Source organism: Sus scrofa, chromosome 13 (genome assembly GCF_000003025.6).
Source record: "Sus scrofa isolate TJ Tabasco breed Duroc chromosome 13, Sscrofa11.1, whole genome shotgun sequence".
Lineage (NCBI taxonomy): Eukaryota > Metazoa > Chordata > Mammalia > Artiodactyla > Suidae > Sus > Sus scrofa.
The window spans coordinates 127,992,380-128,011,212 of NC_010455.5; the positions used below are offsets into that span (position 1 = coordinate 127,992,380).

General features: G+C 40.1%; 1 protein-coding gene across 6 annotated transcripts in view; it reads left to right on the forward strand.

The window, feature by feature from the left end:
* Positions 1-18,833, forward strand: part of IL1RAP (interleukin 1 receptor accessory protein) — a 138,746-nt gene that overhangs the window by 59,141 nt on the left and 60,772 nt on the right. Inside the window, exon 2 of one of the 6 annotated variants that reach the window (XM_021070052.1) lies at positions 3,530-3,596. The exons of the other annotated variants lie outside the window; for them this stretch is intronic. The gene's annotated coding sequence lies outside the window, so the exon portion shown is untranslated. The remainder of the gene's footprint in view (positions 1-3,529; positions 3,597-18,833) is intronic. 6 annotated transcript variants of the gene reach the window in all.

An 18,833-nucleotide genomic window follows, 5' to 3' on the forward strand; every position in this document is an offset into this window, starting at 1 on the left:
CAAAATGCAGGTTATTTGCTCAATACCATGCTGTCATGGAATTCTTTATGATTACAAGCCTTCCACCAAACTGCCAACCAAAGGTGTCTGTCGATAACTGATGAAACAGAGCACACACATTTGAAAACAAACATTCAGCCAATTAAAAAATAAGAATACAGGATAATGATTTTTCATGTTGCAACTATTATTTCAGATTGATTTGTTTCAGGCTTCCTGAAACATATTCAGATAGCATATATTTTTCAACTGCACATATTCGGATAACATATTTTTCCAAGGTAATAAAACGTTTTCCTAAAGCAGTTCTAAATAAGACTGCAAATGGATAAAGAACTCTGGTTCAGTGAAGTTGCAGTGGGTTTGAGTGGAGTGGGAAGCTGTTAAGTTTAGTATGCTCCAAGGTTGCTTTGTCATTATTCATTTGGCTTCCCATGTAGCTAACTCAAAGATATTAATTGTAATTAACTCCTATCTTTTCCTTCTGACCCAAGTACAGAAAACTCTGTCCCTCCTCCTAAGTGTGTAAGGATTTGGTAAGGATGTCTACATGTGGCTCAGAAATTTTTTTGGTACCCAGCAGTGCATAGCTTTAGAAAATTATTTTCAGTCTAAAAATGCCAGGTTGTTTTTTCGTTGTTGTTTCTTGTTTTGTTTTTGTTTTGTTTTGTTTTTCCCCCTGCTAGCCTTTGGCTGTGATTGGGAATGAATTTTGAAAGTTGATGGTGGATTCACTCCAAGTTCCTTTTTATTCCTTGTGGAGCTAGAATATTTTATCTTTCTCATAAACAGTGTGTGTGTATGTGCGTGCGTGTGTTGGAGGATAGAGGGAGCAAAAGTTCCCACTGAACTGAGAAGGCATCTTGAGGCTGAAAAATGAGGCAGGCAGCTCCATGTAATCAATGGTTCAGTTTCTTACAGGCTACTTACTGGGTGGGATCAGAAACATTAGCAGCTTCTCTAGTGCCACCAACAAGCATTCAGAAACATTAGCAGCTGCTCTAGTGCCACCGAGGGGGTATAGGCACCATTTTAGAGGTAACCTAGGGTCTGGAGATTTGTACTTGGAGCTGACACATACATTCCTAAGTCAAAAGGAAAGCACAGAATTCTCTGGAACTGAAGAGGACTTGAGCATTAAGCCTGAGCACATTTTCAGGTTTGTGATTCTGGAGCGTAAAATAACATATCTATGTATGGATCGATCTGTAGCAATGCCCCCTTCCCCCATCCAACCTTTTGTGCACTTGCTGAATCCAGATAACAGTTATTCCAGCGGTTTTATTGCCATAGTGTGTGACCGTCAGCACAACGGTCGCCATCTAGGATCCCTACCGTTTCTTCTGTCCTTTGGCTGACCCTATCCAGGACTGTACTGTACAGTGAGTCACTACTCTGTCGTCAAGGGAGTCAAAAGGTACAAATGTCTAGTTACGAAAATAAGAGAAGCCTGGGAACTAAAGTTAATAACACTGTACTGCCTCTTTGAAAGTTCCCCCTCAGTTCTTGAAGCTCCAGCAACACTGGCTTCGTGATCCTTATGGCCCAGGGCCTCCCCACCTGCGGTCTACTGCCTTCTCTCTGCTTTGCATGGGCAGTTCTTTCTTTCTTTATATTGTTGGAAAATAATAGGACAGTACTGTCATTGATGGGTGGTTAGAGACGATCTGTTTGAGAAGATAACATTCTCGATTGATAAGTGAAGGAAAGAAAGAACCACCCATGCAAAGCAGAGAGAAGGCAGTGAATGGCAGGTGTGGGGGCCCTGGGGGTCGTAAGGATCATGAAGCCAGTGTTGCTGGAGCTTCCAGAACTGAGGGGGAACTTTCAAAGAAGCAGTACAGTGTTATTAACTTTACTTCCCAGGCCTCTCTTATTTTTGTAACTGGAAATTTTTTCCTTTTGACTCCCTTACTCATTTCAGCTACCCCATCATCTCTCACTTCTGACAATTACCAGTCTCTTTTCTGTATCTATAGGCTTAGGTTTTTGTGTATTTTATTATATATTTTTTTGGATTCCACATATATGTAAGATCATATGGTATTGTCTTTGTCTGACTTATTTAGCCTAATGTCCTCAAGGTCCATCCACGTTGTCACAAATGGCAAAACTTCATTCTGTTTTTATGGATAAATAATGCAGTAATAATATTATATTGTCTTTATTTGCCCATTGAAATTGGCTGAGTAAATCTTAAAAGTCCTCATCTTGGAGTTCCCATTGTGGCTCAGTGGGTTAAGAACCCAGCATAGTCTCTGTGAGGATGTGGGTTAGATCCCTGGCCTCACTCAGTGGGTTAAGGATCCAACTTTGCCGCAAGCTGTGGCATAGGTCGCTGATGTGGCTTGGATTTGCCATTGCTGTGGCTGCGGCATAGGTTGTAGCTGCAGGTCCAATTTGACCCCCAGCCTTGGAACTTCCATATGCCCCAAGGGTGGCCATAAAAAGAAAAAAAAATTGTCCTCGTCACACAAACACAAAATTTCTAACTATGATGACAGATGTTAACTAGACTTCCTATGATGATCACTTCACAGTATACACAGACATCAAATCCTTATGCTGTATGCCTGAAACTAATATGTTATGTGTCAATTATACCTCAATAAAAATATTTTCTAAATTTACAATTAAAAAAAAAAAGAACTCTAGGTGAAGGGGCCTGAGATAAGAAGGAAGAGGTAGTCAGGGTTCAGGGTCTATTAAGGGTATTGTTACATTTATTTTCACTGTCACAAAAGGTCATTGAAAGGACTTGAGCAGGTACCTGACATTACCCAGCTATTGAGTGTTCACCCTACCTATCATGTCAGAAGTACATTGGAGAAGATTTGTTTCTCTCAGTATGGTAGACAAAGTCCCCTAAACAACCCTTTTCCTGTAAAGCAGCTAGAAATACTGCATTTAAAAATAAATGTCACTTTAAAATGAATTGCTGAATTGGTAAGAAATTCTCAGAGGACAAAATCAAAGTGAAAATGGGAATCCAGAAAAGAAGGGAAGCCAGCTTTGCAGCTGGCAGGTGCCCAAGGTGGCATCCAGAGTCAGTGGGAAAAGATGTATTTAAATGTGGGGACATTTGGATACTTTCTTTAAAAGTATATTTAAATTCTTATCTTATTCCTTACCGCCAAACAAATCTCAGTTGAATTAAATATCTGTGTAAAAAAATAAATTAAACCTTAAAAGTCCTAGAAGAAAAGATATGCAAATGTTTTTATAGCATTAAGATAGGGAAGGCCTTTTAAGATATATCATCAAAGATAGGAACCAGTAAAGAAAATGTGATATATTTGACTATGCAAAATTGACCAATTAGTGGAGCATCAAAATATTATGTTAAAGGAAAGATGAAAACTTGGGAAAATAAAGGTATATGGCAAAGGGTTAATGTCATCACAACTCAAGGAGCTTTTGCACAGGAAGGAAAACCTTCCAGGGTCCCTGCTGTGGCATGGGGCTTAAGAATCCAACTGTTTATAAAGTGAGAATGATAATATTGGTCCTTCTTCCTACCTCCTAGCAGAGTTGTTCTGGAGATCCAGTGAGATAATGTACTTCAAAATTTTTCTATAACCAGGAAAAGCAAGTAGGTAAGCAGAAACTCAGTTGAACTTGAAAACTAACACCACATGCATGACGTATGAGTACGCACTGACTTGTTTCCTATATTGTGAGATTTGGATTAAGATTGTTCCACTTAAAGGTATGCATTTGCCCACAAGAATTCACATTTCCAAATGCAATTAAACTCTTGCCGAGAAGAAATTTCATTTGCTCCAGATGTTTATTTATTGACCAATTTTGAAAAAATTCAAAGACAGGCATGTCTTCGAAACCATGCTTGAAAATCAATCTGTGGTCCTATGATTCTCTGCCATGTACTTTGGCTTTGATGACTGTAAATTATTTGAGATTTCTATTATTTTTCAGTTGTATTTTTCAATGTAGTGGCAAAAATAAATGTATCCATTCACTGAACAGTGATTTATTGAGACATTTTGATGAGCCTGGTGTTTGCTAAGCGTTAGGATACAATGGTGAACAAATAGGTCCTGTTTCTGTCTTAATGCTCTCTTACAGTCCTCTGTGTGTTACATCCAAGTATCTTGAGGTTTCTGTTATTCACCATGACTCGTGGATGGTACTGTCACTGTGTTTGCTTTAAAAATGAGGAATCAAGGAAGAGGTTGAATTCAGGCTTTAAAAATGTAAAAATGATAAAAACAAGGACATAAAAGATTTTGATACTGTGCTTCAGCTCTGTTACTACTTTCTGGGGTGACCTTGGGGCAGGTTCCTTAAACTTTCTAAACGGTGTTTCCTCGTCTGTAAAATGTTTGCGTTGCTTCTGATTCTAGCCCTCTGGGATGCCTTAATTGAAGTTGTTCAGTTCGAGGCCTCGGAACCAAGTTGCCTTTCTTTGTCTTTGCATTTTTTTCATCAGTCCATCTCAGGTCTTTCACAAGCCTCTGTCCACTTCTCTTTATCTTAACTATCACCTAATTCAAGGCCCACCATCTCAATTTTGGCCTTTTCTGTGGTAACTTCATAACTGGCTGTTCCTCCTCTGCTGTTACTCCCGAGTCATTCTTCACATGGCAACAGCAGTGTTTAAAGTGGTAAACTAAATCATATATCACCTCTAATGAAAATCTTGGAAGTATTTCCCATTATTATTAGAATAAAAGTTCAGTGCCTTACATATGGCCTTTCGTGTTCAGGTGTGTAACTGTTGCTTCAATCATATTGTGTTCCAGTTTCTTGATCCTGGCAAGGATGCTTCCCAAAATTCTTTCTTTTTTTTTTTTAAAGTTTTATTTTTTGCTTTTTTTTAGGGCCACACCTGTGGCATATGAAAGTTCCCAGGCTAAGGGTTGAACTGGAGCTGCAGCTGCCAGTCTACGCAACAGCCACGCAACCCAGGATCTGAGCCTCGTCTGCCACCTACACTGTAGCTCACAGCAGTGTTGGATCCTTAACCCACTGAGTGGGGCCAGGGATCAAACCCACATCCTCATGGATACTAGTCAGGTTCTTAACCCCCTGAACCACATTCTTTCATATATTCTCAAAGAGTATTTCCTTTCTACTCTGAGGCCTTCACACACTCTCCACTCAACTTTGCCCCTCACACCTTCACTCCACAGTAGTCAACTCAAGTCAATCCTTCAGGGAACGTCTGTGTCCTCCAAATAGTCTGGCTCAGTTAAGATCCTTGTCATATGTTCTTTCATGTTACCCTGTAATTATTTTCATGGTACCCACTCTAAAAGCAACTAAGTTGTTAATTATGTAATTATCTAGTTAATTAGTTATTTAATATCTGCCACCATCTCTGAAAGGAAATCTCCATGGGGACAGGCACAATTTTATTGACCATGGGTATGTTTAATGCCTAGCACTAAAGGCACTACCGTTCACTATGACCCATGCTGAAGGCTTTACACTTATTAGGTGCTCAGTAAATACTCAGTGTATGAATGAATGGATATAATGTATGCTTAAAGTTGCATTCTTTACATCAGCTATGAGATTATTTTGTGTGGGAGAGAATGGTATATATTAGGGAGTTCTGAGGAAGCATAGACTGTTACCTCTATGCAGTTATTTTTTTTAAAAATTTTTTGTCTTGTTAGGGCCACACCCATAACACATGGAAGTTCTCAGGCTACGGGTCTAATCAGAGCTGTAGCTGCCGGCCTACGCCAGGGCCACAGCAACGCCAGATCCCAGCTGTGTCTGCCACCTACACCACAGCTCACAGCAATGCCGGATGCTTAACCCACTGAGAGAGGACAGAGATTGAACCTGCAACCTCATGGTTCCTAGTCGGATTCGTTTCCGCTGCACCACGATGGGAACTCCTATGCAGTTATTGATGTCTGTTTTGTTTTGAACTAGAGCCACATCAATGACGACATCTGATCCTTAACCCACTGAGCCACGAGGAAACTCCTGTTGATATGTTTTTACAGTGAGTTTCCTCATTCCATCCCTTTTAGAAACAAATATTCCCCAAATTTTGTGCTGGGTGATAAGGACCACAATCTGGCAGAGGATCAGTCATAACCTTAAATAGTGATTGTCCTAGCAATATTAATGCCATAATAGTGATTGTCCCAGCAATATTAATGCCGTAAGTGCAATCCAGAGAAACTGCTATCGTGGTCTAGGAATGAGAGAAATTACAGTAGAAAGCCAGATATATCTAGATGGGTAGTGTCCAGGTTAAGTCTAAGGAGATTTGTGTGTTTGACTGCTTAGAGTTGGATAGGAAAAGGCACTGCAGGGTGGGTCCATAATTGAATTCTTATCCCCTACCCATTATTATAAGTAGAGCCAAATATCTAATCCAGAGTCTAGAATTATTTGGATTAATTTTTACTCACCACAACTCTTGATGTTTTAAAATTTTTTAAATAAAAAGATTTTATTTGCCACACCCAAGGCATATGGAAATTCCTTGGGCCAGGGATTGCCAGGTCAGGAATTGAACCCAGGCCCCTGCAGCAATCCGAGCCACTGCAGTAGGGTTCTTAACCCACTTCATCACCTTGAGATCTCCTAAAAATTATTCTTATTTTTTATTTCACTCCTTCATTTACATACGATAAAATTCAATTTTTGGTGTATGAAATCCTATGAATTTTGGCAAACACATACAGCCATGTAACAACCACAACAATTAAGAAATAGAAAAATTCTATTACACTTCAAAATTTCTCTCATGCCACCACTACGCAGTCATCCTCCCGACCCCAGCTCCTAGTTAATCACAATTCTGTTTTCTGTTTCTATAATTCGGCCTTTTCCAGAATTTTTATATAGATCGAATCATATGAAATGGAATTCTTTTACTTAACATAATGCTTTTGAGATAGATCCATATTGAAGCATGTAGGAAGTTAATTCCTTATTGCTGAGTAGTATTCCATTGTAAAGCTATACCACAGTTTTTTTAATTCATCAGCAAGTTGAAGTTCACTTGGCTACTTCAAGGTTTTGGCAGTGATGATTAAGGCTGCTACAAACATCTGTATATAGGCTTTTGTTTGAACCTGAGTTCTCATTTATCTTTGGTAAACACTAGAATTAATATTGCTAGGTTGTATGGTAAGTTTATATTTAACTGAATAAGAAAATGTCAGTCTGTTTTCTAAAGTGATCGTACTTCATTTTGCATTTCCATCAGCAGTGTGAGAGTTCTAGCTCCTGCATTTCCTTGCTAACACTTGGTATTTTCCATTTTTTAAATTTTAGCCATGCTAATGGGTATATAGTGGTAACCTGTGTGATTTTTATTTGTGATTATCTAATGACTAATAATTTGGGGCATCTTTTCATAGGTTTATTTGCTATTTACATAACTTATTTGAGAAAATGCTGAAATCTTTTATCCTTTTTTAAATTACTGATTTTCATACTGAATGTTGAGAGTTCTTTATATACCCTGGATATATCCCTGTTCTTCATTCAGAATGTTTGTAGAGCTTCTTGGTTTTTTCAGACATAGTAAGGAGCATGAATATGAAAAAAGACAATGGGAGTTCCCCTCATAGCTCAGTGGTTAACGAATCTGACTAGGAACCGTGAGCTTGAAGGTTCGATCCCTGACCTTGCTCAGTGGGTTAAGGATCCGGCGTTGCCATGAGCTGTGGATCCCTTGACTCTGGCGTAGGCCAGTGGCCACAGCTCCAATTTAACCCCCAGCCTGGGAACCTCCATATGCCGCTAGTGTGGCCCTAGAAAAGACAAAAAAGACACACACACACACACAGACACACACAGACACACACAGACACACACACACACACACACACACACACACACATACACACACACACACACAAGACAGTTGTCCTGTTAACAAGGAACCTTTAGGCAGTTGGAAAGAAAGTCCAGCCTATAACCCAGGGTTGGATATTCTGAGTACCCTAAAGGATGTAGAGTGTGTGTTGCACTACTGAGCATTGCTATTCATTGAGCTTTCTGGTTATTAAAATACTGTGAGCACAGACTCCACAAGAGAGAAGCAATAAATGTTCCAAATAATGAAGTCCCAGAAACTGTAGTAAAGTGACTGCCCCCTCTACAACCCCATGTATTATCTGTGATGATTGTGGAGTTTGGGAGATGGAAAAAGAGTGGGTTCTGAGCAATGTCTTTCTTGTCTTGAAGAATCAGTCTCTCTAATCCAACGGTGGTGGAGCCTTTTAAAAGGAGCCCCTCAGAAGCGATTAACTTCACTGCCTTCCCCTGCCCTGAGCCAGGTTACCATAATTGTCTCTTTTGTCTTCACTTGTGGTTTGTATAGGTAAAAACAGAGATAACAAACGGATAAAGAAATTCCATTCTTGACACACATAGAGTTGCCTGTGTGCGTGACAGCCTCAGGGAGCACAGACGTATTTCCCAATCCGGTCTTCATCTCTGCCTTAGCTATCATTAATGTGTGTCACTTCATAAGTCAAGAATTCCTTACCCTGTAAAACCCTAGTCTCTCATTTGCATGGTCAACTGAATCATCCCACACCCTGTAATCCAGCCCCAGCTGTCTAGTGTGGCTCCCTCCCTCTCTCAGCCTTTACTCTCTAAGGTTCCATCAGCCTGGCCTCCTCCCTTTGTATCTGTCAGTGCACATTCTATTCATTTTTCAGGATTAAATCAGGCGCCATGGCTTCTGTGAAGGCTTCACTGAACTCCCCATCCTCTCCCACAGTCAGAATACCCTCTTACGACATGTTGCATCTTTTTTCTTTTTTAGCATTTATTTGATTTTGCTTTGCATGGAGAAGAATTATGTGCCTGTCTACCCTCTCTAGATAGTGAAACCTTTGAGGGCAGAAACCATGTCCTCCCTGTGTTTTTAATCCTCCCATTGGAGACAATAATAAACTGTTGCATGTAGTAGGTACCCACGGAAGGTTTATTGATTGAAAGACATGGCATAACCTGCAGTTCCCCTTGCTTTGTGACCCAGACAGAAGAGGTGTCTGAGTGGCTGATAGTTGGTGCTGAAGGTGACAGGGCGATTTGATGTGTTCTAAGCAAATGCAGTCTTCTTTCCCGATTGGCTATGATTATGCTCAACTGTCTAGAATAGGAAAAGCGTGTTTGGATTTTGAGTAATAAGCAACCCAGTTCTAATTGTGTACCTTAAATGCCTTCCATTGTTCTGCTTAAGGTGATTTTCTACCAGCATGAAATGTTCTCCTTCCCAGACAGTTGATGGAAGAGCTGAGTCATGCCTGATTATACTTAATAAGACAGAGGCAGCTGATGCCCGAGGGAGCTGCCTTCGAGGACAAGCTGACTTTTCTGACTCCTCTGCTTTTTTAAAAGTGGGTGTTGTGAGGGAAAGTTGAACATGAAGATAGCTTCGGAGTCTCCATTGGAAACAAGACTACATGATGACACTCTAATTCAGACAGATGTGATTTGCCCCACTGCCTCTTGGCTGTGACATGTGTCTTCTGATGCTAGAAACTGCTAATCAAGGACTTTATGCTCCTCATTAAAGAGACTCACTCAGTTTGTTCCACTTTCTATTAATGAATGCCTACCCACTCCCACTCTTGTCCCTGAAAAACTAGCTTGATTTTACATTTTTAAGATTCAGGCTAGAAAACACTGTTGAAGTTAAGCATTGATTTTAAACCCATCATATTGTAGAGATGCAAAGGGTTAGAGATTATCTGACTTTATCTCTTTGTATTATATATGAGGAAAAAGGAAAGTTACTTGACCACAGTATTAAATTTTAAGCTCTGGAATGAGGGAGATCTGTGTTAGAATCCTTCTGTCTCACTTACCTGCTATTGTGAAAAAGAAAAGCTGAGGCATATTAAAGTTTTTAAGAGTTTATGTGAACAAAAATCAATCCAAGTTGGGCAGCACCAAACTGGACATGATTAGGAGCACTCCAATAAGCGGAGCCAGTGGCAAGAGGTCTATAGAGAAGAAGTAGAAGCGAGACAAGGGAATTGTGTGATGGATTAGAGTTTAAGTGGTTGCATTAGTTCACCAAGTCTAGTTGGCTATTTGTAACTGCTTGTCCTTAGGTTTCGATTTTCTTGATCTTGAGGTATTCCAAGCTTAGGTTTTGGTTTGCTTAGGTAGGCTTCCAAGATGTTACAACCAGCTCAGTCTAATGGCCTCCTTATTTAATGAATTTAACACTGTGTAACTTGCTGATGCACTTTTACTTATCTGAGGCTCCTATTCCTCCTTTGTTAAATAGGGATAATAATAAAGCCATTTGAAAGAGTTGTTATGAGAATTAAAAGATATAATAAATGTAAAGCACTTAATAGCTGACATATGGAAAGCATTCAATATTAGGTGGAATAGTGGTAATTATTATAATAGTGATCTCACTGGCACAGTGAGTGTAAGAAATGAGGTCTCCTGACCTTGTATTGTTATTCTTCATAGAGACTATGACACATACCTCAGGAGCTATCAGTAATAGAAGGAAGTTTAAAGATAGCTATCTTAAAATAATTTCTATATTTTACAAAAAGACTCCATAGTTAGTTTACCATAAGATGGAAAGAATGTGGTTTAAGATGCTTGTTAACAGATGGGAGTTCCCCTTGTGGCTCAGTGGAAATGAACCTGACTAGTATCCATGAAGATACGGGTTCGATCCCTAGCTTTGCTTAGGGGGTTAAAGGATCCAACATTGCCTCAAGCTGCGGTGTAAGTTGTGAATGTGGCTCAGGTCCCACTTTGCTGTGGCTCTGGCTTAGGCCGGCAGCTATAGCTCCAATTCAAGCCCTAGCCTGGGAGCTTCCATATGCTGCAGGTGTGGCCCTAAAAAAAGAAAAAAAAAAAAAGATGCTTGTTAACATAAAGAATCAATGCGAATGGAGTGTTTGAGGGAAGAGATTGTATATACTGTCTCCAAACTAGAAACCAAAGGACTGAATATGATACCAAAGTATCTGAGAGGATCTATGGAGAGAGGACTGGTTCTAGAATCAGAAAACTCTGCTGCCCAGTAGCACCGAGAGCTTCTCAAGTCACTCTCTGAGCCTCTCTTTCCAAACCCCCAAATGGGGCAACAACCTAGCCTCCTTGATCAAAGAATGTAATGTGTCTGAAACTGCCACTTAAAGTGTAAATTATTGTGGATGCTGTTAACAATTAAGAGATTTGTAATCCTTGATGGGATGTGGTAGGGGGAAGAAGGCGTGATAAGTTGGGGACATTTTCCTGACTTAATGAGCATGGAAAGAAAAAGCTGTATTTCTAATCCATTATCAGTTTCTCCATGAGCAGGAAACTACAGCATTGGGAGGCTGAAAAAACTTAGAGAATAGTGTCAGTTTTGCTTAGAGTGGATACATACACCACCCCCCCCAGAGATTTACACAGAGACAGTTAAAGTTGTACCTTGAAGCTCCTAAAAGCTCTACTGGAATGACTGCAGACCCCTTTCCTGATCAAGCACCTATTTCTCCTCTTTTAATTTTTCTACCTTATGGTAATTATTTGCTCCTTTTTGGTGGGAGAACGTTGGCATAGAGCCCCTCGTGAGTGTCACTGGAGAGAGAACGTGTGTACCATGTGGAAGAGGGCTGACAATAATAGGATTATTAGAAAAGAGATCCCACCTTTGATTTCTTTGGAGTGTTTTGTTTTCCCTTGTATATTAAAAGTTTGTTCTCTTGTTTTGCATCCTATGTTTTAAGAGCTCTGGAGTTCAGAAAAGTTGGTTTGTATTCTTTGCTTTCTCTTCAGCAATAAATATGAGTCAAACATTCCCAACCTTCATGCTATAGTGAATCAAGAAGCAGAGCATAAATCTAAGCATAAAAATTCAACCTCTGACATACCAGGATAAAGGAAAAACGAAGACGAGTATAAGTGTGGTGTAAACTCTCTTTGGTAGTTGTTTTTATAGGCAGAAGTAACTTAATGTTAGCCCATCTCTCAGACCTGTCTGTTATCCACTCTCTGCTTCTTTTGGGCAGATAACTAGGAACCAGGAAAGTTTTGTCCTGCCTCTGCTGCTAAGGCAGTCTTTCGTTCAGGTGTTCCTTCACCCCTCTGGTCTCAGAGCTGCATCTGTATAATGTGTTCTGGAACTTGAACCATTTGCAAGGCTCCCTTCCAGCTGCAATGTGTAGTGGTTTTCTCAGCTGCATAGTGCATTATAGGTGATGCTCAGAAACTTGGATCGTGGTTTCATCTTGACATATATCTTCCCAAGACCCTACCCCCACTTGGGAATTGACACTGTTCTTTAGATGAGGGACCACTGAGAGCCCAGCCACTTGGAAGTCCTGCCTCATGAATTCTTCCTACGGCCCCATCATCATTCATTGCCACGCGTATCTCAGACCCCAATTCTAATGCTCAGCTTTTGATGCTCATTTCCCCTGATTTTCTCTCTGAATCTTTTGTTTTCTGCTTGTCACTACCAGCCTTCAAGAAACAACTACATGCTTGACACATTATTTAAATTGAGTGAGACTGCCCTGGCATTTCACAGGTGACGCCTCTCTTAAATGCCGTGGCAGGATCGGAGCCTGTGTCTCTTCCTCTGGCAGGTGATGAAGATCACAGACACCCTTTTACTCCTAGCAGTTTCCTGAGAGAGTTTCTGGGGAGGTTGCTGGCAAGGCTCACAAGATGCTTTTTTTCTTTTTCTTTTTTTGACTTTGTAGCTGTGAATAGAATGTGGTTGCAAATCTTGAGGCGTGAGAATCATATAGCTTTCAGCTGAAGGTCCCTGATGTACTTTCACTGAACAAGCCTGACCTTCCAGTTGGGATGCGAGATGTGGGCATAGAAGGTATAGAGACCCTTTAAGAACATGGAGGACTTTACATTTCCGTCATGGGGAAAAGTGATTGCTTGTCTATCTTTACTAATTAAAAAGTCAGTTTACGCTTAACCTGCTTACTACATTTTTTGGACTCAGATCTTAATTTGGGGTTTTCTGTCCTGGCTCTGGTAAAATGCAATAAAAACTTAAAAACAAATGCACCCAAGAATTCACTTTCCCTGTTATCTTTCTAGGTCTTAATTCTCTCATCTGTAAAAATCAACGTAACAATTGTAAGCAACATTGATTGAATTCTGACGAGGCACCCAAGCATGTGGTATTTCCATGGATGATTTTTTTTTTTCTTTTTTGATTTTTAGGGCCTCACCCTTGGCATGTGGAAGTTCCCAGGCTAGGGGTCAAATCAAAGCTACAGCTACCAGCCTATACCACAGCCACAGCAACTCCAGATCTGAGCCACGTCTGTGACCTATACCACAGCTCATGGCAATGCTGGATTCCCGACCCACTGAGCAAGGCCAGGGATTTAACCTGCATTCTCATGGACACTTGTCGGATTAGTTTCCTCTGCGCCACAATGGGAACTTCATGTTTGATCTTTTTTTAGCCCTATCAAGAATGACGTGAGTAGTAGTTTTATTAGCTTCATATTTTGCTTCATTCATTATTACCTCTGAGGAAGCTAGAGTACAAGATCTTTCTTTCCAGGTGCCATACCTGTGGGCAGCATTGCCACCTACTTACATTTCAAGGGTAAAACCCATATATCAGTTTCTTCACCTATAAAATGAGAAGGAGGGGAATTGGTTGGCTCAATTATGTAGAACACATGTAAGCTTAACTTACATCCAACAGTACTGTTATCTGTTCCATTCTTCCTGGATTTGCCTTTTTTCTTTTCCTTTCTTTTTTTTTTTTGCCAACTTCAACTGTTTGTTTCTTTTTTGGCCTTGCCCTTGGCATTCAACCCAAGCCATAACAGCAACCCACACCACGGCAGTGACAATACTGAATCCTTAACCTATTGAGCCCACCAAGGAACTATTTTCAATCTCTCTTTTGAAGGAGAGTATACTATTGTACTATTTACATTCTCAATACCAACTGGGAATGTTTGTGCAGTTACGTATTTTACTGGGATGATGTAGTAGAAGAGACATGACATTCAGTTGGAAAAGGAGTAATTCTTTGCTTGCCACTCATGAGCTCTATGCCATTCATCAGGTTAGCTCCCTGGGCTTAGTTACCCCTTTGTAAGTTGAGAGTATTGTTCTAAATGTTTTAAAACCTCCCTTGTAGTCCAACACCCTCCAAAGCTGCGTGAGAGGCGACTCTCCTCAGGTTAAATGTTAACATAACATAACATTTGTTTGTCCATATTTAGTTTGAAGTTGCCTATTCAGTTTGGAATCAAGAGAGGCATATACTATGAAGAATAGTGAGGACTACTGAACAGCTCCCTGTTAAACACATTAAAAGCATCGTCTCTTCAGTCTTCAAAGCAGCCTTCTTTGACACACAGGAGCAGTTCCTCTACGTGCACATTCTCACATGGCTAAGAAGTGGCAGAATAAGGATTTGAACTGGGATTGTAGAATAACTGTGTTCTGAGATGATGATGTGCAGAATGCCTTTACTTACAATGCTGATGATCGTTTTGAAGGCAGAGATGACCATGTTTTGTTTGTTTGTTTGCTACATTTTGTTTACAGCCCTTAGCAGTCAAAGGACCCTGAGAAAATACTGTGTAATAATGAAAATATGGAGAGCGAAGGCTGCTTGATTATTATATGAGAATAGTAATTGGATATTTACATCTTAATCATGGGTTAGAAAAAAATTGCTTGGGGGATAAAAAAACATAAAAACCAGCTAATGACTGCTTAGAGTTTCCCCAGCATACTGTGTCACACTTGACATAAGCCAGTTTATTTATTGTCACAACAGCCCTGCACAGAAAATCATTCCCTTCAGCCACATGAGGCTGATCATTAGAGTGATTTTTTTTTTAAGAGAATAATGAAACCATGGCCCACAGGCAGCATACCCATAATCCATTCTTTAGCTTGCCAACCCCCACTGCCACTCTGACGAGAAAAGCGGAGCCTCTTCTAGGTGGCTATTAGATGATGCCATTTCCTGTCCCTTGTCATTATGCACAGCAGCAGGAAGGGTGGCTCTTGGACCTTCCTTGGACACCAGCTCAGGATGATTGACGGTCTCTTTGTGGGTGCTCCAAAAACCAGTTGGGAGATGACCTGATGGAGACCAAGAAAGAGCCTGAAGACCTTCAGCAGCTCTCTAGACCCGAGGACCATAAATGTTTCCAGAGCACCCAGGGTTTTTTTATTAAGTCCTCTGCCACAAGGAAAACTTTGTAGAAAGTGACACTCGTGTTCACAAACTAAGAGAGGAACATCCACCCGGCGTGTATTGATTGAAAACCAAACTGTTCACAGAGCGTCGAGTGCTGGTCCTAGAACAGTAATTAGACTTTGTTGAAGTCATCCTTCGGATTCTTTGATTTTGTAACTTTAAGTCTTACTTACTATGGCATGTGTTCTTGGTTTAAACTTCATAGGTTTGATTGTTTTCATCTGTGAGGGTTCATGTTCCTTTTTCACTCCTTCCTTTTCTTTGTTTCATGTTTGTCTGGGATTGACCTTCTCTACTTTTTTCTTTTTCTTTTTTTTTTCTAAATAGCAAGGCCTACACCCCTTCTAATTGATATATAATAGTGGCCTGCAGGTCAGTGTAAAGATAAGTACCCAGTGTCACAGGGAGGAGTAGTAAGTACACTGTCTGGAATAGAACTCGTTCTAACAATAAACTCCTAATGATCCCTCCAAAACTGAAACGGTAACTTCTGGATCTTACCCTCTCCCAACCCACTTTCTGAATTTGGCATTCTTTCCTTGTCTGGCAAATCTTAACATTGGCTCAGCAGTAGTTCTTTTTTTTTTTTTTTTTTTCCTTTTTTTTCAAATTACTCAATCAAGAAAACTCCATTCTTTGGTGGGAGTAAGGTATGTCTAATTATCTGGTCCAGGAAAGCCATCTGCCAGTTATTAGCTCAGTATTGTTGAACAGTACAAGCAGCTTGCGGATGTCTGATGGGTGCTCACAGCTACTCCAGCTTTTCCTCCCCCACCAGGAATTTCTGTCTCCTTATGATGGCTTAGTTGACAGCTATTAAATCTCAGCCACCTTTTCTAGACCTTTGAGTAGCTGTCCTCTGAATAAAAAAATATCTAAGTTTTAAGAACCTTTTTTTCCACTTCGATCATACTCTAAGAAATGCAGTTTATAGAATTAAAAAAAAAAAAAACCCAAAAACCTGGTGGTTTATTACTAAGGCACTGCTAGAAAAATACCTGGATAGTTTTAACATTTTTTTCCACTGAGGACCTAGATGCATGGGGTAGATTAAACCTCAGAAATATTTTAATAATCAACTTATTATAATAGTCAAAATAGGATATCTTTATCAATTAGGATGATAGTGGCTAGAGTAAGAAGACTCAAAAAAAAAATCAATACTTCTCCAATGTTAATGTGCATAAGAATCACCGGGGGATCTTCTTAGACTAGAAATTCTGATTTGGCAGGTCCGGGAGGGGTCTGGAAGTCTGCAGTTCTGACAAGCACCTAAGGAACGCTGGTGATGATAGTGCACTTTCAGTAGCAAGGATATTAAAAAATACGTAATTCTCATGTAAAATCTAGAGGTAGAAGGTGGGTTGATAAAGCAGCTCCATATTTTATTAAAGGTCTTGTGCCTTTCACTTCCACATTCTTCTGCCTTTAGGGTGTGGCCTTCATTCTTACAGTCCGTAGGGTAGCTCCACCTGTCACATCCATGTTCCCAGCAGCAAAATGGAAGAAATGAGATGGTAGCAAGAGCACAAGAAGCATAAGTGTATGCCGGTGTTGCTACAGCAAAGTTCCTGGAATCTACGACACGACGATTTCAAACGTATCCTGTTGGCCAAAATGTAGTCACCTGATGATATCCAAGTGAGAGGAAAGCTGGGAAATGTAGCCTTTATTCTGAATGGCTTTGTAACCCAACTGAAAATTCCCATACGCTAGAAAAAGATATGGGGACCTAGTAAATGGGACTTGTTTAACTGTCTCTTCCGTAGACTCAGAGGAAATCATTTTTCACAGGTCACATACAGAATAGAAGTCCACCATTTTTTTTTGTGTCTTTTTTTAGGGCTGCACATGCGGCATATGGAGGGTCCCAGTCTAGGGGTTCAATCGTACCTACGTCAGATCCGCAAGACGGGATCCAAGCTGCGTCTGTGACCTATACCACAGCTCATGACATCGCTGGATCCTTAACCCACTGAGCGAGGCCAGGGATGGAACCCGCGTCTTCATGGATGCTAGTGGGGTTCCTTAACTGCTGAGCCACGACAGGAACTCCCAGTCCACTGATTAATTGTGAATGGTACATGCCTAGAACTTTATAGTGTCTGTGGTACTTTATATCCTTGGCTCATTCTGTTTTCACAACTACTCAGTATTATTATAATTTTGTTTTTTGGTTTTTTTTTTTTGTTTGTTTTTAGTTTCGTTGGAATCTAGTTGACTTAAAATGCTATGTTTGTTTCCGGTTTATAATCTTTGTTTTTTGGATTCATAATGAAGCTAAGTTTCATAATTGTTGAGGGACTTATCCTGAGTATATTCTTTATTCTTTATTGTTTTTGTTTTTTTTTTTAACCTTTTTTAAAAATTCAGATTTTTTTTTTACATATACATATATTCATTCTTTTTGAGCTTCTTTTCCCATATAGGTTATTAGAAAACATTCTGAGTATCTCCTTTAAAGTTCCATAATCCGGAGTTCCCATTGTGGCTAGTGGGTTAAGGATCTGGCGTTACCATGAGCTGTGGTATAGGTTGCAGATGCGGCTCAGATCCGGCGTTGCTGTGGCTGTTGTGTAGGCCGCTGGCTACAGCTCTGATTAGACCCCTAGCCTGGGAACCTCCATATACCGTGGGAGCGGCCCTAGAAAAGGCAAAAAAAAAAAAAAAAAAAATTTCTATAATCCTGACTCTCCCCTCTCCACCATGCCCTCGTTCCTGATCCCGCTTATCAGGTTCACTATTTCTCTTTGTTTCATTGGTTTATCACCTTGCACTCTATATTTTTCTTATTTAGCATGTTTATGCTCAGTCTCCTTATGTTAGAAAATGAGGTCTGTGAGACTTTTGTTTTGTTGGCCAATGACTTCTGAGCACTTACTTTAGTACCTGGCACTTGAGAGAATGTTCAGTACATATTTTTTAAATGAATTAGTAAAGCCAGTGTGTGTCCAAGCCTGCCTTTTAATCCTGTCTGCTATCCTCAGTCCTAATGTTTTGTGCTCTGTGCCGCATGCCTCCTCTCTCAGGGCTCCTCCTAAGGTTTTTATTTCTGGCACTTCTATCTCTTGCCTCAGAAACTTGCCCACATTTAATTTGTTGATCTACTTTTTGTCTTCATGTCACTCATTCAGTGTTGCTACCCAGCCTAACCAGTTTGCTCACACCCTGAGTCACAGTTTGCTCTCTCTGGATCACAGTCCCAGACTAATGTTTCCTGAGGAGCCAGGTATACCACTAGAAAAGCAAAATTAATCAAAATTACCAGAATGGTTGTAAAATCGTCCTCTCCATTAGACTTGGTATCTGCCCTCAGGCTTAGATAAGGCTGCTAGAATGTGCTGATGGGAGTTTTTGAAGTGGCTTCATCCACATCAGGTTCCAAGATGGATGTTAATAGGGTCTGTTTCTCATCTCAACTCAATCTCAGGACTGTCATCACTACATTACCCTGTAGGTACTATGCTGAATTATACTGTACTGTATATACTCTACTCTACTATACTGTAAAGATATAATGACTATAGTCCTTCCTAGAAGCCTGTTTTTAAGTCAGTTCATTCATTCTATGAGGTATTTTTATTTAGTTAATTTTGTGTCTATGTCTGTCTTTTTCCAAGATTATTAACATCTTTTTTTTCCCAAGTATAGTTGA